Here is a 26,085-nt window from a genome sequence, read left to right on the forward strand (position 1 = left end):
TAATACAGGAAAGGTTTATTTTATTGAGTGAAGAATTTTTAATTTAAATTCAATAGAAGTAGAAATATTAATTCTTTTAGATTGAATATCTTTATTATTTGTTTCTTTTGTATTATTTATTTCTACTATAGTAATTTTTTATAGAAAATCTTATATATCTAAGGATTTATCTATTAATCGTTTTATTATACTAGTTTTTATATTTGTTCTTTCTATATTATTAATAATTTTAAGTCCAAATTTAATTTCAATTTTATTGGGTTGAGATGGGTTAGGATTAGTTTCTTATTGTTTAGTAATTTATTATCAAAATGTAAAATCTTATTCAGCTGGTATATTAACAGCTTTATCTAATCGAGTAGGAGATGCAATATTAATAATTTCTATTGCTTGGATAATAAATTTTGGAAGATGAAATTTTATATTATATATTGATTATTATTATAGGGATAAAAGAATAATAATTGTAGGTTTGTTAATTATTATTGCTGCTTTAACTAAAAGTGCACAAATTCCTTTTTCAGCTTGATTACCAGCAGCTATAGCTGCTCCTACTCCTGTTTCAGCATTAGTACATTCTTCAACTTTAGTAACAGCAGGGGTTTATTTATTAATTCGATTTCATTTATTATTGGAAAACTATTCTTTTGTGTTAATATTCATTGGATTGATAACAATATTAATCTCAGGTTTAGCGGCTAATTTTGAATATGATTTAAAAAAAATTATTGCTTTATCAACTTTAAGTCAGTTAGGTTTAATAGTTACTATTTTAAGATTAGGTTTATATGAATTAGCTTTTTTTCATTTATTAATTCATGCTTTATTTAAAGCCTTATTATTTATATGTGCAGGTAATTTTATTCATTTAATAGGAGAATGTCAAGATATTCGTTTTATAGGAGGTTTAGTTTATAAAACTCCTATAACTGTAATATATTTTAATGTAAGAAATTTATCATTATGTGGTATTCCTTTTTTTTCTGGATTTTACTCAAAAGATTTAATTATAGAGGTTTATTCTATGACAAGATTAAATATTGTAATTTATTTAATTATATTAATTTCTTTAACATTAACAGTTTCTTATACAGTGCGTTTATTAAATTATTTAATATTTACAGATTATTGTGGTTTTAGAATAAATAGAACTGAAGAATTAAGAGATGAAATAGTTTATAGAATAGGATTTATATTTATTATTGTATTATTTTCAGGAACGGTTCTTATATGATTTATATTTAAGGATATCAATTTAGTTGTATTACCTTTTTTTATGAAAATTTTAATTTTAATTATAGTAATAATTGGGGTAATTATAGGTTTTGAGATTTCTTTATTAAAATTAAATTATAATTTAATTTTTTCTAATTTAATAAAAATTTTAATTTTTTTAGTATTAATATGGAATTTGCCTTATATTTCAACTTTTGGAATAAATTATTTTTTTATTAATTTAGGAATACTAAATTATAAATTTTTAGATCAAGGTTGATCAGAGTTCTTAGGAAGTCAGGGTTTATTTAAATTTTTTAAAAAAATTTCTGTTTTATTTCAGTATATTTTTAAAAATAGTTTAAAGATTTATATAATCATATTTTTAATTTGAATTATTTTGTTATTGATTTATATATTCTACTTAAATAGCTTAATAGAGCGCAATATTGAAGATATTGAGGTAAATTAAAATATTTTTTAAGTATTTATAAGAATTAATCTTTTTTTATAATGAAAATATAATGTTTTAGATAAACTATATAAATAGAAATATTAACAAATTGCTATATATTAAGTTAGAAGCTTAAATTTTTATATTTCTTTAATTGGAGAGTTTCTCATTGGAATCATTAACAGTGACTTACCTCTAGTTTTGGTTTCAATTAAATAAGGAATTTAAATTCAAATTTTTAGGTCGAAACTAAAAGCAATATTTTGCTTCTTATTTAAGATAAACTGAAAAACAGTATTTTTTAAATGCAAATTAAATGTTAATTTAACTATTATCCTATAAAGATCAGTTTAAGGCTCCTTGTTTTCATTCATGGTATAAACCTAAAATTAAGATTGCTATGAATATAAAAAATATAATGCTAATAATTATAATATTAGAATATTTTATTCTATAAATAAAAGGGATAATAAGGGTAATTTCTACATCAAAAATTAAAAAAATTAAAGCGATTAAAAAAAAGTGAATTGAGAATGGTAGGCGTGCAGAATTTTTAGGGTCAAATCCGCATTCAAAGGGAGAACTTTTTTCTCGATCTTTAAATGTTTTTATTGAGATATAATTTGCAATAATTATTAAAATTATTATAATTCTAATAATTATTAAAATTAAAGATGAAATTAAGAATATTATCTATACTTTTAAAAGATTTTTTGATTGGAAATCAAATGTAATATTTATACTATATAGATATCTACCTCATCAATAAATAGATATATATAGGAATAGTCATACTACGTCTACAAAATGTCAATATCATGCTGCTGCTTCAAATCCAAAATGGTGATTGTTTCTAAAATGATTAAAGTTTAATCGAGTTAAACATACTAAAAGAAAAATAGAACCAATAATAACATGTAAACCATGGAATCCTGTAGCTATAAAGAATGTTCTTCCATAAACTGAATCGGCTATAGAAAATGGGGCTTCTAAATATTCAATTCCTTGTAGTAAAGAAAAATATATTCCTAGAAAAACAGTAATAATTAATCTTTGAAATGTTTGATTAAAATTATTTTCTATTAATCTATGGTGGGCTCAAGTTACTCTTAGGCCTGATCTTAATAGAATAATAGTGTTTAATAATGGGATTTCATTAGGATTAAAGGTATTAATTCCTTTTGGAGGTCAAGCTATTCCTAGTTCGATAGAAGGAGATAATCTTATATGATAAAATCTTCAAAAAAAACTAACAAAGAAAAAAATCTCTGAGGTAATAAATAAAATTATTCCTCATCGCAAACCAAAAGATACTAAAAGAGTGTGGTTTCCTTGAAAGGTTCTTTCTCGAATTACATCTCGTCATCATTGAAATATAATTAGTAAAAGAATTATATTTCTTAAAATAAATAAATTAGAGTTAAAAAGATGGAATCATTTAATTATTCCTATTATTGCAGTTATAGCTCTAAAAGCTCCTAAAATTGGTCAAGGACTATAATCTACTAAATGAAATGGGTGATTTTTTATCATAATTATTTTCTCTAGAATAAAGAGTTCTAAGGATAGCAAAAACATAAGATTGAATTAAAGCTACTGCTGATTCTAATAAAATTAGTATAAATTGAATTATAATAATTAATAAAATAAGCAAATTTACTATAGGACCAGTGTTTCCTAAAAGAGTTAATAAAAGGTGTCCTGCAATTATATTAGCTGATAAACGAATAGCGAGAGTTCCAGGACGAATAATATTTCTAATTGTTTCAATACATACTATAAAAGGTATTAAAATAGAAGGAGTTCCTTGAGGCATTAGATGGGCAAATGAGTGATAAGTGTGGCTAATTCAACTATTTAATATAAATCTTAACCATAAAGGTAAAGCTAGGGATAGAGTAAAAATTATATGACTTGAGGCTGTAAAAATGTAAGGAAATAACCCTATTAAGTTATTAATTATAATGAAGTAAAATAATACAATAAATATTAAAGTATTATTTTTTTTTGTAATGATTTTGAATTCTTTATGTAGAGTAATTAATATATTTTGAATTAAAAAGTTAAATCGATTAGGAATTAGTCAGAATATAGAAGGAATAAATAAAAAACTAATAATTATTCTTAGTCAATTTAAAGGTAATATAAAATAAGATGAAGGATCAAAAGAAGAAAAAAGATTTATTATCATTTTCAAGAAAGTTTTTTATTTAATAATTTAAATTTTTTTAAAGGAGATTTTTTATGAGAATAAAATATTTTAATGTTTAAAATAATAAATAAAAGTGTTATAAAAATATATAAGGAAAACCAATCTATAGGTATAGTTTGAGGAATTAAAAATTATTCTGAGAATGATTTTAGTTTGACAAACTAATGTTATAGGTTAACTAAATTTTTCATTAGAAGTAGTCGTTAATTACTATAAAGTGGTTTAAGAGACCAATACTTATCTTTCAGTCATCTAATGAAAAATTTTCTACCCATTTAATGAAATTTTGGGGAGAAATTCTTTCAATAGAAATAGGTATAAATCTATGGTTTGCTCCACAAATTTCTGAACATTGACCAAAAAAAATTCCAGTTCGATTTAAATTAAATCTAAGTTGATTTAATCGTCCTGGGGAGGCATCGATTTTTACTCCTGTTGAAGGAACTGTTCAAGAATGAATTACGTCAGAAGATGAAGTTAGAATTCGAATATGAGAAAGATATGGTAAAATCGTTCGATTATCAACTTCTAGTAATCGAAAATTAAAAAGTTGATTATTATTAATTAAATATGAATCAAATTCAAGATTTTTAAAATCTGTATATTCATAGGTTCAATATCATTGATGACCAATAGTTTTAATAGTAACTAAAGGGTTACGGATTTCATCAATTAAGTAAATTAATTTTAAAGAAGGAAAAGCAATAAAAATTAAAGTTAATGCTGGTATGATAGTTCAAATTGTTTCAATATTGTGTCCTTCTAATATAAAACGATGGTTATAATTATTTAATGTTAGTCTCATTATGGTGTATGTTACAATACAAGTGATTATTATTAAGATCAAAAGGGCGTGATCATGAAAAAATCTTAATTGTTCCAGTAAATATGAAGCTCTGTCTAAAAATATATATGATTTTCAAGTCGCTATTTCTAAAAAAAGGTAAATCTTTATAATTGGGGTTTAAATCCAATGCACTAATCTGCCATATTAGAATTTTTGAGCTAAGATTGGTACTTCTGAATAAGAATGTTCATTAGGGGGAGAAAGTTGAAGTCATTCAATTAAAGAGGGTACATTAGAATTAAATTTTCTTAAACGTATTGAATAAAATCTTTCTCAAATAATTAAGATTATAAAGATTATTCTAAGAGAGGAAATTATAGATCCAATAGAAGAAATTTTATTTCATTTGTAATAAGCATCAGGATAATCAGAGTATCGTCGAGGTATTCCTCTTAGTCCTAAGAAGTGTTGAGGAAAAAATGTTAAGTTTACCCCAATAAATATAATTAAAAATTGGATTTGTAATAATTTATTGTTAAGATTGAATCCTGTAATTAAAGGGAATCAATGGATAAATCCTGCTATAATGGCAAATACAGCTCCTATAGATAAAACGTAATGGAAATGAGCTACAACATAATAGGTATCATGTAGAATAATATCTATGGAAGAGTTAGCTAAAATTACTCCTGTTAATCCACCAATTGTAAATAAAAATAAAAATCCCAGGGTTCATAAAATTGAAGGTGTATAGTAAAATTGTATTCCATGTAAAGTTGCTAACCAAGAAAAAATTTTAATTCCAGTGGGTACTGCAATAATTATAGTAGCTGAAGTAAAATAAGCTCGAGTATCAACATCTATTCCCACTGTAAATATGTGATGAGCTCATACTACAAATCCTAGAAGTCCAATAGCTAATATAGCATAAATTATTCCTAAAGAACCAAAGGCAATTTTTTTCCCTCTTTCTTGTGTAATAATATGGGAAATTATACCAAATCCTGGGAGAATTAAAATATAAACTTCAGGATGGCCAAAAAATCAAAATAAATGTTGGTATAAAATTGGGTCTCCCCCACCGGTTGGGTCAAAAAAAGAAGAATTTAAGTTTCGGTCAGTTAATAGTATAGTAATTGCTCCTGCAAGAACTGGTAGTGATAGTAATAAAAGAATTGCTGTAATAAGAACAGATCATACAAATAAAGGAGTTTTATCAAGTATTATACCAAATGGACGTATATTTATAATAGTTGAAATGAAATTTACTGCACCTAAAATTGAGGAAATTCCTGCTAAATGTAAACTAAAAATCACTAAATCTACTGAAGGCCCATTATGTGTTAAATTAGAAGAAAGAGGAGGGTAAACAGTTCATCCTGTTCCTGCCCCTATTTCTACGATTGTTCTTAAAATTAAAAGAGTTAAAGCAGGGGGTAAAAGTCAAAATCTTATGTTATTTAATCGTGGAAATGCTATATCAGGAGCTCCAATTATTAAAGGAACTAATCAATTTCCAAAACCCCCAATTATAATAGGTATTACTATAAAGAAAATTATAATGAAAGCATGAGCTGTAACAATTATATTATAAATTTGGTCGTTTCCAATTAATCTTCCTCTAGTTCCTAATTCTAACCGAATTAAAATACTTAACGATGTTCCTACTATTCCTGCCCATATTCCAAATAAAAAGTATAATGTTCCAATATCTTTATGATTAGTAGAAAATAATCATTTATTCGATAAAGTGGCTGAATTAAAGCGTTAAATTGTAAATTTAATTATGAGTTTTCTCCTTTATTAAGCCTTATATTCAATTATGATTATAAATTGCAAATTTATAGGTGAATATTATTCTAAGGCTTAGAATAATTCTATTTTTAACTTTGAAGGTTACTAGTTTATTTAACTTAAATCCTTAATAAATTCTAAAAATTACAGTAAAAATGATTAATCCGTAAATATTCACTCAATTTAAAAAAATTACATAGTAAGAGTTAATATAATTAAATTTTTTATTTTCATTTAATTTTATTATTAAAGATTGAAGTATTAAGCGTATATAAATATATATACAAATTAAAGTAATAAAAATTATTATAAAAGATAGAAAATAAAAGTGATTTTCAATTAAAGTTTTTAGAATTAGTCACTTAGGAAAAAATCCTAAAAAGGGGGGGATTCCTCCTAGAGAAAAGAAATTTAAAAAAAAATAGAATTTTAAAGTTTTATTGTAATTCATATTATTTATAAGATCTTTAATGTTAAAGATTTTATATTTATTAAAAATTAAGATTATATTTAAAGAAATAAAAGTATAAATTAAAAAGTATAATATTCATAAGGATTGATTTAATATTATTATTCTTAATATTCAACCAATATGGTTGATGGAAGATAAGGCAAGAATTTTTTTTAATCTGGTTTGGTTCCATGTTTTTACACTCCCTAAGGTTATACATATCAAAATAATCAAAATAAAGAATAGGTTTAATTTAAAATTATATATAATTAAAATTATTGGGGCAATTTTTTGTCAAGTTATTAATAATAATGCATTAGCTCACCTTAGTCCTTCTAGGACTTCTGGGTATCAAAAGTGAAAAGGGGCTGCTCCTATTTTTATAAGGATAGCTCTGTTAAACAAAAATATAGAAGTAGGTATTAATTGCTCGATAGAATTGATTAAAATAAATGAATTTAAAAAAGAAAATAAAACTAGAATTGATGCAGAAACTTGAACTAAAAAATATTTCAAGGAGGATTCAGAAGAATACTTAAAATTATCTAAATTTATAATAGGAATAAAAGCTAAGAGGTTTAATTCTAAACCAATCCAGATATTAATTCATGAATAAGCAGAAATAGAAATAAGAGTTCCTCTTATTATTAAAATTAAAAATATTAATTTTATAGTTTTAATTATAAAGAAAAGGGGTATACCTTTATAAATGGGGTATGAACCCATCAGCTTCTTTAGCTTATCTTTATATTCTAGTATAAGATGTACAAGAGTTTTTGAAACTCTAAGAAATAATTTAATTTTATTGAATATAATTACAAAAAAAAATTAACAATTAAAAATTTAACTTATTAAGTTAAATTTAAAATTTAATATTTTAACCTTAAATAAAAACTTAAATTTTTATTTATTTAAGTGTACAAAAATTAATTCACAAAGTAAAAAATCCTATAAAATAGGATTATTTATATAAATATATTCGATAAATTTGAGTTGATTTTGGTGTCCTACTTCAGGGTCAATTTCAACATTCTAAACCAATCCTGAGGCTAAGTCCAACAATCAACACCAAATCCGATAAATTTGAGTTGATTTTGGTCGTCCTACTTCAGGATCGATTTCAACATTCTAAACCAATCCTGAGGCTAAGTCCAACAATCAATACTAAATCCGATAAATTTGAGTTGATTTTGGTCGTCCTACCTCAGGATCGATTTCAACATTCTAAACCAATCCTGAGGCTAAGTCCAACAATCAACACCAAATCCGATAAATTTGAGTTGATTTTGGTGCCCTACTTCAGAATCAATTTCAACATTCTAAACCAATCCTGAGGCTAAGTCCAACAATCAACACCAAATCCGATAAATTTGAGTTGATTTTGGTCGTCCTACTTCAGGATCAATTTCAACATTCTAAACCAATCCTGAGGCTAAGTCCAACAATCAACACCAAATCCGATAAATTTGAGTTGATTTTGGTCGTCCTACTTCAGGATCAATTTCAACATTCTAAACCAATCCTGAGGCTAAGTCCAACAATCAACACCAAATCCGATAAATTTGAGTTGATTTTGGTCGTCCTACTTCAGGATCAATTTCAACATTCTAAACCAATCCTGAGGCTAAGTCCAACAATCAATACTAAATCCGATAAATTTGAGTTGATTTTGGTGTCCTACTTCAGGATCAATTCCAATATTCTAAACCAATCCTGAGGCTAAGTCCAACAATCAACACCAAATCCGATAAATTTGAGTTGATTTTGGTGCCCTACTTCAGGATCAATTTCAACATTCTAAACCAATCCTGAGGCTAAGTCCAACAATCAATACCAAACCTGATAAATTTGAGTTGATTTTGGTGCCCTACTTCAGGATCAATTCCAACATTCTAAACCAATCCTGAGGCTAAGTCCAACAATCAACACCAAATCCTATAAATTTGAGTTGATTTTGGTGTCCTACTTCAGGATCGATTTCAACATTCTAAACCAATCCTGAGGCTAAGTCCAACAATCAACACCAAATCCGATAAATTTGAGTTGATTTTGGTCGTCCTACTTCAGGATCGATTTCAACATTCTAAACCAATCCTGAGGCTAAGTCCAACAATCAACACCAAATCCGATAAATTTGAGTTGATTTTGGTGCCCTACTTCAGGATCAATTCCAACATCCTAAACCAATCCTGAGGTTAAGTCCAACAATCAACACCAAATCCGATAAATTTGAGTTGATTTTGGTCGTCCTACTTCAGGATCAATTCCAATATTCTAAACCAATCCTGAGGCTAAGTCCAACAATCTACACCAAATCCGATAAATTTGAGTTGATTTTGGTGCCCTACTTCAGGATCAATTTCAACATTCTAAACCAATCCTGAGGCTAAGTCCAACAATCAGCACCAAATCCGATAAATTTGAGTTGATTTTGGTCGTCCTACTTCAGGATCAATTTCAACATTCTAAACCAATCCTGAGGCTAAGTCCAACAATCAACACCAAATCCGATAAATTTGAGTTGATTTTGGTGCCCTACTTCAGAATCAATTTCAACATTCTAAACCAATCCTGAGGCTAAGTCCAACAATCAATACTAAATCCGATAAATTTGAGTTGATTTTGGTCGTTCTACTTCAGGATCAATTTCAACATTCTAAACCAATCCTGAGGCTAAGTCCAACAATCAACACCAAATCCGATAAATTTGAGTTGATTTTGGTCGTCCTACTTCAGGATCAATTCCAACATCCTAAACCAATCCTGAGGCTAAGTCCAACAATCAACACCAAATCCGATAAATTTGAGTTGATTTTGGTCGTTCTACTTCAGGATCAATTCCAACATCCTAAACTAATCCTGAGGCTAAGTCCAACAATCAACACCAAATCCGATAAATTTGAGTTGATTTTGGTCGTTCTACTTCAGGATCAATTTCAACATTCTAAACCAATCCTGAGGCTAAGTCCAACAATCAACGTTTAAGTTTTTAAAATTATTAGTTTTTGATTTTAAATAACTAAGAAACTGACTTTTAAATTTTTAAAATTTTTAAATATCACCTTATTAATAAATTTGTTTAAGAATTCTATGGGGGGGATCAATAGAATTCAATTTACAAAAATTTGAATAAATGGATTTATATTTAAAAATCAAAAAATTTTGTAATTAAAAATTATTCTTTCAATTTTATTTTCACAGAAAAGGTTTAAATTTTCTATAAAATAAATTTTCTGTTAGACTAGAAGAAGATTTTTTTCTAAAAGTTGATTTTTCTAACAAAATAGTTTGGAAAAAGAAATTTTATGATAAATCCTTTTTTCACATAAAAAATAATCGATCCCTGTAAAATTTTGTAATCCGAAGATTTTTTCCAAATTTCATCAAATTTCACGAAATTTGGCATTTTTTTCAAAAATTTCGGGGATGGAACTAGGGGTGGGTTGCACATGTTTCATCTCATCAAAATGATCCTTTCTTCAGGCGCCCTAATAGGAATTTCCTCATACATTGGTTTTTATATCCAAGTGTTATAATTGTTTTTTAGACAATAATGTCAATTTTAAAGATCAAATTTTTTGAAAAATTTCAAAAAAAAACGAAAAAAATGCAAAATTTTGCAATTTTTTGCATTTTTTGGGTCAAAATTTGGGCAAAAAAAAATGGCCTAAAATCGATACTTTATTAGCTGTATTAATTTAAATTTTGTCTTTTAATAGGGTTTTTCTCTTGGACCCTATGCCTTTTTAATTAAAGAATTTATTTATATATATCTATAATATTTAATAATTAATAATTACTTATTAATATATAATTATTTATATATAAGGGCGAAATATATCTTACATTGGATAGTACCATTAGTAATATTCTAGGTGCTAATTTTAATTAAATAGTTAAAATAAACATTTTTAAATATATAAAAACCGATTTAATATTGGTATCTTAAGGGATATATAATAGTACTCCCGAAAAAAAGAGAAAGAATATATAAAGTAAATCAGTATATAAAAACGACGGTGAATTTCGAGAATTTCTATATTAATAAATATTTTATATATTAATAATATTTATAATATATATATAAAGAGTATAAATTATTAATAATTAATTTAACATTAAAATATTAATATTTTATTTATATAAGAATTAAATTATAATTAATCTATAATTATTAATAATATATTAAAAATTATTAGTTATTAATAAAGTTAATTTTTAATGAAAAATTCAAAATTAATGAAAAAAAAAAAAAAAAACCTAAGTATTAATGAATTAAATTATCATTAAGAAATATTATTTCTAAAGTATTATGGTATTTATCATGAAAATGAAGTTATTCTTATTTTAACTAAATCTATTAAAAATTACGTGAAAAATAGATTTAAAAAAATAAAATTAATAAAGATTTCATAAAAAATTTAAATTAAAATATCTAACAAAAAAATGTAATTTTAAAATATTTGGTTAAATTTGTCTATTTTTTTGTTGTCTCGAATAATTTTTAATTTATTGGATAAAAAGTGATCTTAAAGGGTAAAAAAATGATTTGTTAGTAAAATAAAGTTATTATGTCAATATTTTGATTTAAATTATAATTATTTTAAGTTTAATTATTACATAGTTAAAAAAATTATGTATAAAAATTTAGGATTTTCATAAAATTCGAGTAATTTTTGAAAATTTTATATAAATGCTTAAAAGGAAATCGCTCATAAAAAAAAAATCTATATTTTTTTGTTAGAAATTTAAATTTAAATAATTTTTAAAAATTGTGATATGGAAATTATCTAATAATTTTTTTTGAAAAAATTATTTGTTAGTGTAATAAAGTTATTTCGTTTAAAAATTTTGTGAAAAATTGTTAAAAATTTATCAAAATTTATGGATTTTTGAAAATTTTGATGATTAGGGGAGGAATTTTTTTTTTCATTTTTCATAAATTTGATTTTTATATAATTTTGAAAATTTTTAGAATAGGTTAATTTAAATATTTTAATAAAAATAGAAAATGTTTAGTTTCGGGGGGAACTAAATTAATAAATTTAAAATTTAATTTATTTTGAATTTTAAAAAATTTAATTTTTGATTATTTTATTTTATAATAAAATTATAATTTATTTTTTTAAAATTATTGTATTTATCAAGAATTTTTTAAATCCGATAATTTAAAATATTTTTGATATTTGGTAGGCTTCAGTTTATTACAAAATTTATTTTATTAAAATTAAATTTGAATAAAGCTATAACAGTCGGCAATAAGAATTGTTACAATTTAAATTGTTTAGTATTGGATTTAGTGAGTAGGGTAGCACTAAATTTAAGGGTATAACTTGTAAATCCTTGGGGGAAAATTTTTTAATTTAGAGTTAAAAAGTTTAAGGTTTGGTTATTATCTAAGGGGACGTTTTTGACGGGAGGAAGTTACAAAGATTTGTTAACATAAAGTTTTTATAATTATAATTTATTTTTTAAAAATTATTGTATTTATTAAGAATTTTTTAAATCCGATAATTTAAAATATTTTTGATATTTGGTAGGCTTCAGTTTATTACAAAATTCATTTTATTAAAATTAAATTTGAATAAAGCTATAACAGTCGGCAATAAGAATTGTTACAATTTAAATTGTTTAGTATTGGATTTAGTGAGTAGGGTAGCACTAAATTTAAGGGTATAACTTGTAAATCCTTGGGGGAAAATTTTTTAATTTAGAGTTAAAAAGTTTAAGGTTTGGTTATTATCTAAGGGGACGTTTTTGACGGGAGGAAGTTACAAAGATTTGTTAACATAAAGTTTTTATAATTATAATTTATTTTTTAAAAATTATTGTATTTATTAAGAATTTTTTAAATCCGATAATTTAAAATATTTTTGATATTTGGTAGGCTTCAGTTTATTACAAAATTTATTTTATTAAAATTAAATTTGAATAAAGCTATAACAGTCGGCAATAAGAATTGTTACAATTTAAATTGTTTAGTATTGGATTTAGTGAGTAGGGTAGCACTAAATTTAAGGGTATAACTTGTAAATCCTTGGGGGAAAATTTTTAATTTAGAATTAAAAAGTTTAAGGTTTGGTTATTATCTAATGGGACGTTTTTGACGGGAGGAAGTTACAAAGATTTGTTAACATAAAGTTTTTAAAATTATTAGTTTTAATAATTTAATTTTTTAAATTTAATTTAATTATTATTATTTCTAAATAAAGTTAATTTTTTTTTGTTTGAAATAAATTTTAACTAAATGTAGTCTTTTTTGGGTTTTAGTTAATTAGATATTTGATTATGGTATTAGATATATATATTCATTCAAGATTTATATGAATATTGTTTTAAATTTAATAAATTAGTAGTGTATATTTTTAATTATTAAAAAAATTTAGAATTAGTGATAAGATTTAGTATTTGCAATTTTTGTGCCAGCAGCAGCGGTTATACAAAAAATATAATATATATTTATTAGCTTTAATTAATAGAATTAAAAATTAAAAAAGAAATTTTAAGTTTTAAGGTGAAATTTTAATTTATTAATATTTTTAATTATGTTTTTATGAGGTTAAGAAATTATTATAATAAACTAGGATTAGATACCCTATTATTAATTAAGTAAATTATAAAGTTAAGTGATTAATAGTTAAGTTCTTTAAAGCTAAATGATTTGGCGGTATTTTTACTTTTCAGAGGAACCTGTTCTATAACCGATAATCCACGATTAAAATTACTTTAGTTAGAAACTTTTATATCGTCGTTGTTAAATATTTTTTTAGAAATTAATATTTAGATATTTTTTAAAAATTTAAATCAGATCAAGGTGAAGTTTATATTAAAGTAGAAATGGGTTACATTAAATTATATTTATGGATTTATATATTTTAAAAGTTTTATGAAATTGGATTTGATTGTAATTAAATATTTTTATTTTTAATGATTTAGTACTAAAATATGCACATATTGCCCGTCGCTTTCATCTAATATGGAATAAGTCGTAACATAGTAGATTTACTGGAAAGTGATTCTAGAATGTCAGTTTAGAGCTTGAATAAGCATCTTATTTACATTAAGAAGATAATTAATAATTTAAATTGAATTTTAAAATTTATTTAATTAATATATATATATATATATATATATATATATATATATATATATATATATATATATAATTTTATTAAATAATTAGTATTTTTATTAGATTAAGAAAAATTTTATTTTATGATAGATTAATAGTACTGAAAAGGAAAATTATATAAATTTATAAAAGAAACAATATTGTGTACCTTGTGTATCAGGGTTTATTAAAAATTTAATATTTATATATTTATCTCGAATTTAAAAGAGCTATATAGTTATAAATATTATTGTTTAATAAATATTTATAATAATTATATAGTAATGAAACGTTATTCGTTTTTAAATATATCTAGTTTTTTAAGAAAAGAATTTAATTCATTATAAAAATTATAAAAATTTAATTTTTAATTTTTTGAATTTTTATTTTAATAGTTTTAGGGATAAGCTTAAAATTAAATTATTATAATTAAATATTATAAATTAATAATTTATAGAATTAGAAATTTTTACTATTTGAAGTTTGTTAAAATTTGTTATTTAATTAAAAATATTTATATATTAATTTAATTTTTTTATTAAAGTAAATTTAATAATAAAAATTATATTGAAATAATGATAAAATTAGTATTAATTATTTTGTAAAAATATAAGTAATTACGAAAGGTATAATTAAGTAATTAGGCAAAAATATCTTTCACCTGTTTAATAAAAACATCTCTTTTTGATTATAATTTAAAGTAGGACCTGCCCACTGAATAAAATTTGAAGGGCCGCAGTATTTTGACTGTGCAAAGGTAGCATAATCATTATTTTTTTAATTGAAAGCTTGTATGAATGGTTTGATGAGAAGATAACTTTCTAAATTTTATTATTTAAAAATTTTATTTTTAAGTTAAAAAGCTTAAATTTTTTTAAAAGACGAGAAGACCCTATAGAGTTTAATTTATAAAAGATTTTTAATTTAAAGAATTATAAAATTTAAAATTTTTATTAAATTTGATTGGGGTGATAAAAAAATTAGATTAACTTTTTTAACTTTAACCATTAATTTATGAAAAATTGATCCATTTTTATGATTAAAAGAATAAATTACCTTAGGGATAACAGCGTTATTTTTTTTTAGAGTTCAAATCGAAAGAAAAGATTGCGACCTCGATGTTGGATTAAAGTTAAATTTAGGTGTAGAAGCTTAAATATTTGGTCTGTTCGACCATTAAAACTTTACATGATCTGAGTTTAAACCGGTGTAAGCCAGGTTGGTTTCTATCTTTAATAATTTAATAAATTTTAGTACGAAAGGACCAAGTTTATGATTTAAAATTTTATAAATGAATAAAATTATTATTTTGGCAGATTAGTGCGTTAGATTTAGAATCTTTATAAGTATTTTATACAAATAATAATTGATATAATTTTAATTTTGATAATTTTTATTTTAATAATTATTTGTATTTTAGTTAGAGTAGCTTTTTTAACTTTATTAGAACGTAAGTTATTAGGGTATATTCAAATTCGAAAAGGTCCTAATAAAGTAGGTTTTTTAGGAATTTTACAGCCTTTTAGTGATGCAATTAAATTATTTAGAAAAGAAATAATTTTTCCTTATATGGCTAATATTTTAATTTATATTATATCACCAGTTTTTAATTTAATTTTAGCATTAATATTATGAATTAGAATACCTTTTTATTGTTATTTATTTAAATTTAATTTTTCTGTATTGTTTTTTTTTGTAATTTCTAGTTTTAGTGTGTATACAATTATATTATCGGGTTGATCTTCAAATTCGATTTATTCTTTATTAGGAAGGCTTCGTTCAGTTGCTCAAGTAATTTCTTATGAAGTAAGAATATTTTTAATTTTATTATCATTTTTAGTGTTAATTATATCTTTAAATTTAATAGATTTTATTTTTTATCAAAAATATGTTTGATTTGTTATATTTAATTTTCCTCTAAGAATAATATGATTTATTTCAAGATTAGCTGAAACTAATCGAACTCCTTTTGATTTTTCTGAGGGTGAATCAGAGTTAGTTTCAGGATTTAACGTTGAATATAGAAGTTTTGGATTTGCTTTTATTTTTATGGCTGAATATTCTAATATTATTTTTATAAGAATAATAAGAAGGTTGATTTTTATAGGAGGAGATTTTTATTCTATTATATTTTTTTTAAAATTATTATTTTTTTCTTTTATATGAATTTGGGTTCGAGGGACTTTACCTCGTTATCGATATGATAAATTAATATATTTATCTTGAAAGGTTTTTTTGCCTGTTTCTTTGAATATACTTATATTAAATTTTAGATTAAGATTATTATTTATAGTATTAATTATATAGTTAATTAAATTTTGTATAAATCAATAGAAATTTAAATTCTTTCTTATATTTTCAAAATATATGCTTTTCAAGCTCATTGATTAATTAAATATTCATCAGTCTCAAATTTTATAAATAATTGAGTTTAATATAAAGTATATGAAATAGATTAAGGTAAAAATTTGTCCTATGAAAATAAAAGGATCTTCAACTGGTTTAGCTCCGATTCATGTTAAAATTATAACTGTAACGATAAAATTTCAAAATATAATTTTATTAATATAATAAAAGCTGTTTCTTTTTATTATTTTGAAATTAATAAAAGGTATAAAATAAAGAATAGCAATTGATATTACTAAAGCAATTACACCTCCAAGTTTATTGGGAATAGAGCGAAGAATTGCATAAGCAAATAAAAAATATCATTCTGGTTGAATATGAGGAGGGGTGGAAAGAGGATTAGCTGGGATAAAATTATCAGGATCTCTTAATATATAAGGATATAGAATAATAATATTTAAAATAAAAAATATTATAATGAGAAAACCTAAAATATCTTTAAAGGAGAAATATGGATGAAAACTAATTTTATCTAGATTAGAATTAGATCCTAAAGGATTACTAGAGCCAGAGTTATGTAAAAATAGTAAATGAATTATAATTAAAGCTGAAATAATGAAAGGTAAAATAAAATGAAATGAATAAAATCGGTTTAATGTAGCATTGTCAACAGCAAAACCTCCTCATAGTCAAATAACGATAGAATTTCCTAGGTAAGGGATTGCAGAAACTAAATTTGTAATTACAGTTGCTCCTCAAAAAGATATTTGCCCTCAGGGAAGAACATAACCTAAAAAGGCTGTAGCTATAGATATAAATAAAATAGTAGTTCCTGTCATTCAAGTTTCTGTAAGTTTGTAAGAACCAAAATATAAGCCTCGCCTAATATGTAAATATAAGCATATAAAAAATAAAGAGGCTCCATTTGCATGAATAGTTCGTATTAACCATCCTATATTTACGTCTCGACAAATATGAGTTACTCTATTAAAAGCTAAATCTACGTTTGCACAATAATGTATAGATAAAAATAATCCTGTAATAATTTGTATTATTAAACACAAGCCTAATAAAGATCCAAAATTCCATAAATATGAAATATTTCTAGGTGTAGGTAGATCGATTAAAGAGTTATTAATAATTTTCGTTAAAGAATTAATTTTTCGTATTGGTATTTTCATATTTAAATTGACGTAACGGTCCAAATTTTACTTTAGTAATTTTTACAACTGCAATTATTGAAATTAATAAATAAAAAACCAAAATTAAAAATATGTTAGAATTTGGGTAATTTAAAAATTTATTTAAATTTAAATAAAAATTTCTAATTAAATCTATTTTATGTAAAATTTCATTATTAATATTTTGATTTATTAAATATAGATTTATATTATTTATAAATATAGTAATTATAAATAAACTAATTATAATAAATATAATATATTTATTAAATTTAAATTTTTCATTAGAGGCAGTTCTTGTTATATAAATAAATAAAATTAGTAAACCTCCAATTATAATTAATATTAAAATATATGAAAATCAAAAGTTTGATCTTATTAATCCTATAATGATACAAGTTATAATTGTATAAGTTAAAATAAGTAGTCCTAAGGATAGGGGGTGGGTAAGAAAAATTGCCAAAAAATTTAAAAATGTTAAAATTAAGATTTCAGAGGGTAGTTTAATAAAAAATATTAATTTTGGAGATTAAAGATATATTTGTTTTCCTCTGATATTTTAAAAGATTAAATCTTAAAGCTGGTTTACAAGACCAGTATTTTTTTTAAATTATTAAAATATGGAAATAATTTTTTTAAGTATGTTTATTTTTAGAATTTTAAATTTTTTTATTAATCGAAAACATTTATTAATAACATTACTTAGATTAGAATTAGTAATTTTAACTTTATTTATAATAATATATTTTTACTTATCTTATTTTAGTTATGAATTTTATTTTGTAGTAGTTTTTTTAACTATAAGTGTTTGTGAAAGAGTTTTGGGATTATCTTTATTAGTGTCAATAATTCGTTCTTACGGAAATGATTATTTTAATTCATTAAATATTTTATGATAATATTAATAATATTAGTATTTATGATTCCTTTATGTTTTATAAATAAATTTTGATTAATTAAAAATTATTTAATTTTAATAAGAATTTGATTTTTTTCAAAAATTTCTTTTTTATTTTTTAGTTCATTAAATTTTTTTATAGGTATAGATTTTTTATCATATTTTTTGTTATTATTAAGGTTTTGAATTTCTTTTTTAATATTTATAGCTAGAGAAAAACTTTTTAATTTAAAAGATTTCAGTGAGTTATTTAGTATTTTATTATTATTATTATTGCTTTTTTTATTATTAACTTTTTCTTCTATAAATATATTTTTATTTTATATATTTTTTGAGGCTAGGTTAATTCCAATTTTGATTTTGATTTTAGGTTGAGGGTATCAGCCTGAACGTATTCAAGCTGGAATATATATATTTTTTTATACAATTATAGCTTCTTTACCAATAATATTGTTTATTTTTATTTATTATTCAAAGTTTAAAACATTAGATTTGACTTATATTAATGTAAATTTATTTAGTTTTATTTTATATTTTATAATAATAATAGTATTTTTAGTTAAAATGCCGATATTTTTATTTCATTTATGATTGCCTAAAGCACATGTAGAAGCTTCAGTTGCTGGGTCTATAATATTAGCAGGAGTGATATTAAAGTTAGGAAGATATGGACTTATTCGATTTTTAACTATATTTTTATATTTAGGAGTTAAGGTTAATTTTTTTTTAATTAATTTATCTTTAATAGGAGGGATTTTAGTTTCTTTAAGTTGTTTACGTCAAAGAGATATAAAATCTTTAATTGCTTATTCTTCAGTTGTTCATATAGGACTTTTATTGTCAGGTTTATTAACATTTAATTCTTGAGGAATTACTGGATCTTTAATAATAATATTAGCTCATGGCTGTTGTTCTTCAGGATTATTTGTTTTAGTAAATATAAATTATGAACGTATTGTTAGTCGAAGTATTTTTATTAATAAAGGTTTAATTAATATTGTACCTTTTTTATCTTTATGGTGATTTTTGTTAGTAATTAGAAATATAGCTGCACCACCTTCTTTAAATTTGTTAAGAGAAATTTTGTTAATTAATAGTTTAATTAATTATTCTCATATTTGTATATTTATATTAATAATTATAACTTTTTTGAGAGCTTCTTATAGTTTGTATTTATATTCTTTTAGTCAACATGGAAAATTTTACAGAAGATTATATTTTTTTGAATTAATTTCTTATCGAGAATTAATTTTATTACTCATACATTGGGTTCCTTTAAATTTAATTTTATTGAAAAGAGATTTATTTTTCTTTTACTTAAATAGTTTATATAAAATATTGATTTGTGGAGTCAATGAAGTTACTTTAACTTTAAGTAATATCTTTTTGTGTAATTTTTTCTAGATTGATACTTAGGTTTTTTTTTTTTTTTTTTTGTTTTAGATTATTTTTACTTAATACAGGAAAGGTTTATTTTATTGAGTGAAGAATTTTTAATTTAAATTCAATAGAAGTAGAAATATTAATTCTTTTAGATTGAATATCTTTATTATTTGTTTCTTTTGTATTATTTATTTCTACTATAGTAATTTTTTATAGAAAATCTTATATATCTAAGGATTTATCTATTAATCGTTTTATTATACTAGTTTTTATATTTGTTCTTTCTATATTATTAATAATTTTAAGTCCAAATTTAATTTCAATTTTATTGGGTTGAGATGGGTTAGGATTAGTTTCTTATTGTTTAGTAATTTATTATCAAAATGTAAAATCTTATTCAGCTGGTATATTAACAGCTTTATCTAATCGAGTAGGAGATGCAATATTAATAATTTCTATTGCTTGGATAATAAATTTTGGAAGATGAAATTTTATATTATATATTGATTATTATTATAGGGATAAAAGAATAATAATTGTAGGTTTGTTAATTATTATTGCTGCTTTAACTAAAAGTGCACAAATTCCTTTTTCAGCTTGATTACCAGCAGCTATAGCTGCTCCTACTCCTGTTTCAGCATTAGTACATTCTTCAACTTTAGTAACAGCAGGGGTTTATTTATTAATTCGATTTCATTTATTATTGGAAAACTATTCTTTTGTGTTAATATTCATTGGATTGATAACAATATTAATCTCAGGTTTAGCGGCTAATTTTGAATATGATTTAAAAAAAATTATTGCTTTATCAACTTTAAGTCAGTTAGGTTTAATAGTTACTATTTTAAGATTAGGTTTATATGAATTAGCTTTTTTTCATTTATTAATTCATGCTTTATTTAAAGCCTTATTATTTATATGTGCAGGTAATTTTATTCATTTAATAGGAGAATGTCAAGATATTCGTTTTATAGGAGGTTTAGTTTATAAAACTCCTATAACTGTAATATATTTTAATGTAAGAAATTTATCATTATGTGGTATTCCTTTTTTTTCTGGATTTTACTCAAAAGATTTAATTATAGAGGTTTATTCTATGACAAGATTAAATATTGTAATTTATTTAATTATATTAATTTCTTTAACATTAACAGTTTCTTATACAGTGCGTTTATTAAATTATTTAATATTTACAGATTATTGTGGTTTTAGAATAAATAGAACTGAAGAATTAAGAGATGAAATAGTTTATAGAATAGGATTTATATTTATTATTGTATTATTTTCAGGAACGGTTCTTATATGATTTATATTTAAGGATATCAATTTAGTTGTATTACCTTTTTTTATGAAAATTTTAATTTTAATTATAGTAATAATTGGGGTAATTATAGGTTTTGAGATTTCTTTATTAAAATTAAATTATAATTTAATTTTTTCTAATTTAATAAAAATTTTAATTTTTTTAGTATTAATATGGAATTTGCCTTATATTTCAACTTTTGGAATAAATTATTTTTTTATTAATTTAGGAATACTAAATTATAAATTTTTAGATCAAGGTTGATCAGAGTTCTTAGGAAGTCAGGGTTTATTTAAATTTTTTAAAAAAATTTCTGTTTTATTTCAGTATATTTTTAAAAATAGTTTAAAGATTTATATAATCATATTTTTAATTTGAATTATTTTGTTATTGATTTATATATTCTACTTAAATAGCTTAATAGAGCGCAATATTGAAGATATTGAGGTAAATTAAAATATTTTTTAAGTATTTATAAGAATTAATCTTTTTTTATAATGAAAATATAATGTTTTAGATAAACTATATAAATAGAAATATTAACAAATTGCTATATATTAAGTTAGAAGCTTAAATTTTTATATTTCTTTAATTGGAGAGTTTCTCATTGGAATCATTAACAGTGACTTACCTCTAGTTTTGGTTTCAATTAAATAAGGAATTTAAATTCAAATTTTTAGGTCGAAACTAAAAGCAATATTTTGCTTCTTATTTAAGATAAACTGAAAAACAGTATTTTTTAAATGCAAATTAAATGTTAATTTAACTATTATCCTATAAAGATCAGTTTAAGGCTCCTTGTTTTCATTCATGGTATAAACCTAAAATTAAGATTGCTATGAATATAAAAAATATAATGCTAATAATTATAATATTAGAATATTTTATTCTATAAATAAAAGGGATAATAAGGGTAATTTCTACATCAAAAATTAAAAAAATTAAAGCGATTAAAAAAAAGTGAATTGAGAATGGTAGGCGTGCAGAATTTTTAGGGTCAAATCCGCATTCAAAGGGAGAACTTTTTTCTCGATCTTTAAATGTTTTTATTGAGATATAATTTGCAATAATTATTAAAATTATTATAATTCTAATAATTATTAAAATTAAAGATGAAATTAAGAATATTATCTATACTTTTAAAAGATTTTTTGATTGGAAATCAAATGTAATATTTATACTATATAGATATCTACCTCATCAATAAATAGATATATATAGGAATAGTCATACTACGTCTACAAAATGTCAATATCATGCTGCTGCTTCAAATCCAAAATGGTGATTGTTTCTAAAATGATTAAAGTTTAATCGAGTTAAACATACTAAAAGAAAAATAGAACCAATAATAACATGTAAACCATGGAATCCTGTAGCTATAAAGAATGTTCTTCCATAAACTGAATCGGCTATAGAAAATGGGGCTTCTAAATATTCAATTCCTTGTAGTAAAGAAAAATATATTCCTAGAAAAACAGTAATAATTAATCTTTGAAATGTTTGATTAAAATTATTTTCTATTAATCTATGGTGGGCTCAAGTTACTCTTAGGCCTGATCTTAATAGAATAATAGTGTTTAATAATGGGATTTCATTAGGATTAAAGGTATTAATTCCTTTTGGAGGTCAAGCTATTCCTAGTTCGATAGAAGGAGATAATCTTATATGATAAAATCTTCAAAAAAAACTAACAAAGAAAAAAATCTCTGAGGTAATAAATAAAATTATTCCTCATCGCAAACCAAAAGATACTAAAAGAGTGTGGTTTCCTTGAAAGGTTCTTTCTCGAATTACATCTCGTCATCATTGAAATATAATTAGTAAAAGAATTATATTTCTTAAAATAAATAAATTAGAGTTAAAAAGATGGAATCATTTAATTATTCCTATTATTGCAGTTATAGCTCTAAAAGCTCCTAAAATTGGTCAAGGACTATAATCTACTAAATGAAATGGGTGATTTTTTATCATAATTATTTTCTCTAGAATAAAGAGTTCTAAGGATAGCAAAAACATAAGATTGAATTAAAGCTACTGCTGATTCTAATAAAATTAGTATAAATTGAATTATAATAATTAAAAAAATAAGCAAATTTACTATAGGACCAGTGTTTCCTAAAAGAGTTAATAAAAGGTGTCCTGCAATTATATTAGCTGATAAACGAATAGCGAGAGTTCCAGGACGAATAATATTTCTAATTGTTTCAATACATACTATAAAAGGTATTAAAATAGAAGGAGTTCCTTGAGGCATTAGATGGGCAAATGAGTGATAAGTGTGGCTAATTCAACTATTTAATATAAATCTTAACCATAAAGGTAAAGCTAGGGATAGAGTAAAAATTATATGACTTGAGGCTGTAAAAATGTAAGGAAATAACCCTATTAAGTTATTAATTATAATGAAGTAAAATAATACAATAAATATTAAAGTATTATTTTTTTTTGTAATGATTTTGAATTCTTTATGTAGAGTAATTAATATATTTTGAATTAAAAAGTTAAATCGATTAGGAATTAGTCAGAATATAGAAGGAATAAATAAAAAACTAATAATTATTCTTAGTCAATTTAAAGGTAATATAAAATAAGATGAAGGATCAAAAGAAGAAAAAAGATTTATTATCATTTTCAAGAAAGTTTTTTATTTAATAATTTAAATTTTTTTAAAGGAGATTTTTTATGAGAATAAAATATTTTAATGTTTAAAATAATAAATAAAAGTGTTATAAAAATATATAAGGAAAACCAATCTATAGGTATAGTTTGAGGAATTAAAAATTATTCTGAGAATGATTTTAGTTTGACAAACTAATGTTATAGGTTAACTAAATTTTTCATTAGAAGTAGTCGTTAATTACTATAAAGTGGTTTAAGAGACCAATACTTATCTTTCAGTCATCTAATGAAAAATTTTCTACCCATTTAATGAAATTTTGGGGAGAAATTCTTTCAATAGAAATAGGTATAAATCTATGGTTTGCTCCACAAATTTCTGAACATTGACCAAAAAAAATTCCAGTTCGATTTAAATTAAATCTAAGTTGATTTAATCGTCCTGGGGAGGCATCGACTTTTACTCCTGTTGAAGGAACTGTTCAAGAATGAATTACGTCAGAAGATGAAGTTAGAATTCGAATATGAGAAAGATATGGTAAAATAGTTCGATTATCAACTTCTAGTAATCGAAAATTAAAAAGTTGATTATTATTAATTAAATATGAATCAAATTCAAGATTTTTAAAATCTGTATATTCATAGGTTCAATATCATTGATGACCAATAGTTTTAATAGTAACTAAAGGGTTACGGATTTCATCAATTAAGTAAATTAATTTTAAAGAAGGAAAAGCAATAAAAATTAAAGTTAATGCTGGTATGATAGTTCAAATTGTTTCAATATTGTGTCCTTCTAATATAAAACGATGGTTATAATTATTTAATGTTAGTCTCATTATGGTGTATGTTACAATACAAGTGATTATTATTAAGATCAAAAGGGCGTGATCATGAAAAAATCTTAATTGTTCCAGTAAATATGAAGCTCTGTCTAAAAATATATATGATTTTCAAGTCGCTATTTCTAAAAAAAGGTAAATCTTTATAATTGGGGTTTAAATCCAATGCACTAATCTGCCATATTAGAATTTTTGAGCTAAGATTGGTACTTCTGAATAAGAATGTTCATTAGGGGGAGAAAGTTGAAGTCATTCAATTAAAGAGGGTACATTAGAATTAAATTTTCTTAAACGTATTGAATAAAATCTTTCTCAAATAATTAAGATTATAAAGATTATTCTAAGAGAAGAAATTATAGATCCAATAGAAGAAATTTTATTTCATTTGTAATAAGCATCAGGATAATCAGAGTATCGTCGAGGTATTCCTCTTAGTCCTAAGAAGTGTTGAGGAAAAAATGTTAAGTTTACCCCAATAAATATAATTAAAAATTGGATTTGTAATAATTTATTGTTAAGATTGAATCCTGTAATTAAAGGGAATCAATGGATAAATCCTGCTATAATGGCAAATACAGCTCCTATAGATAAAACGTAATGGAAATGAGCTACAACATAATAGGTATCATGTAGAATAATATCTATGGAAGAGTTAGCTAAAATTACTCCTGTTAATCCACCAATTGTAAATAAAAATAAAAATCCCAGGGTTCATAGAATTGAAGGTGTATAGTAAAATTGTATTCCATGTAAAGTTGCTAATCAAGAAAAAATTTTAATTCCAGTGGGTACTGCAATAATTATAGTAGCTGAAGTAAAATAAGCTCGAGTATCAACATCTATTCCCACTGTAAATATGTGATGAGCTCATACTACAAATCCTAGAAGTCCAATAGCTAATATAGCATAAATTATTCCTAAAGAACCAAAGGCAATTTTTTTCCCTCTTTCTTGTGTAATAATATGGGAAATTATACCAAATCCTGGGAGAATTAAAATATAAACTTCAGGATGGCCAAAAAATCAAAATAAATGTTGGTATAAAATTGGGTCTCCCCCACCGGTTGGGTCAAAAAAAGAAGAATTTAAGTTTCGGTCAGTTAATAGTATAGTAATTGCTCCTGCAAGAACTGGTAGTGATAGTAATAAAAGAATTGCTGTAATAAGAACAGATCATACAAATAAAGGAGTTTTATCAAGTATTATACCAAATGGACGTATATTTATAATAGTTGAAATGAAATTTACTGCACCTAAAATTGAGGAAATTCCTGCTAAATGTAAACTAAAAATCACTAAATCTACTGAAGGCCCATTATGTGTTAAATTAGAAGAAAGAGGAGGGTAAACAGTTCATCCTGTTCCTGCCCCTATTTCTACGATTGTTCTTAAAATTAAAAGAGTTAAAGCAGGGGGTAAAAGTCAAAATCTTATGTTATTTAATCGTGGAAATGCTATATCAGGAGCTCCAATTATTAAAGGAACTAATCAA

At 23.0% G+C, this 26,085-nt stretch overlaps 1 protein-coding gene and 3 pseudogenes across 3 annotated transcripts in view; all 4 read right to left on the bottom strand.

Moving 5' to 3' along the window:
- The window catches only part of LOC123673051, a 928,323-nt gene that overhangs the window by 69,035 nt on the left and 833,203 nt on the right, over positions 1-26,085 (bottom strand). The window lies entirely within an intron of this gene.
- LOC123673170 lies at positions 2,007-4,824 on the bottom strand (annotated as a pseudogene).
- Positions 16,412-17,566, bottom strand: LOC123673122 (annotated as a pseudogene).
- LOC123673161 lies at positions 21,911-24,728 on the bottom strand (annotated as a pseudogene).

Source organism: Harmonia axyridis, chromosome 1, assembly GCF_914767665.1.
Source record: "Harmonia axyridis chromosome 1, icHarAxyr1.1, whole genome shotgun sequence".
Classification (NCBI taxonomy): domain Eukaryota; kingdom Metazoa; phylum Arthropoda; class Insecta; order Coleoptera; family Coccinellidae; genus Harmonia; species Harmonia axyridis.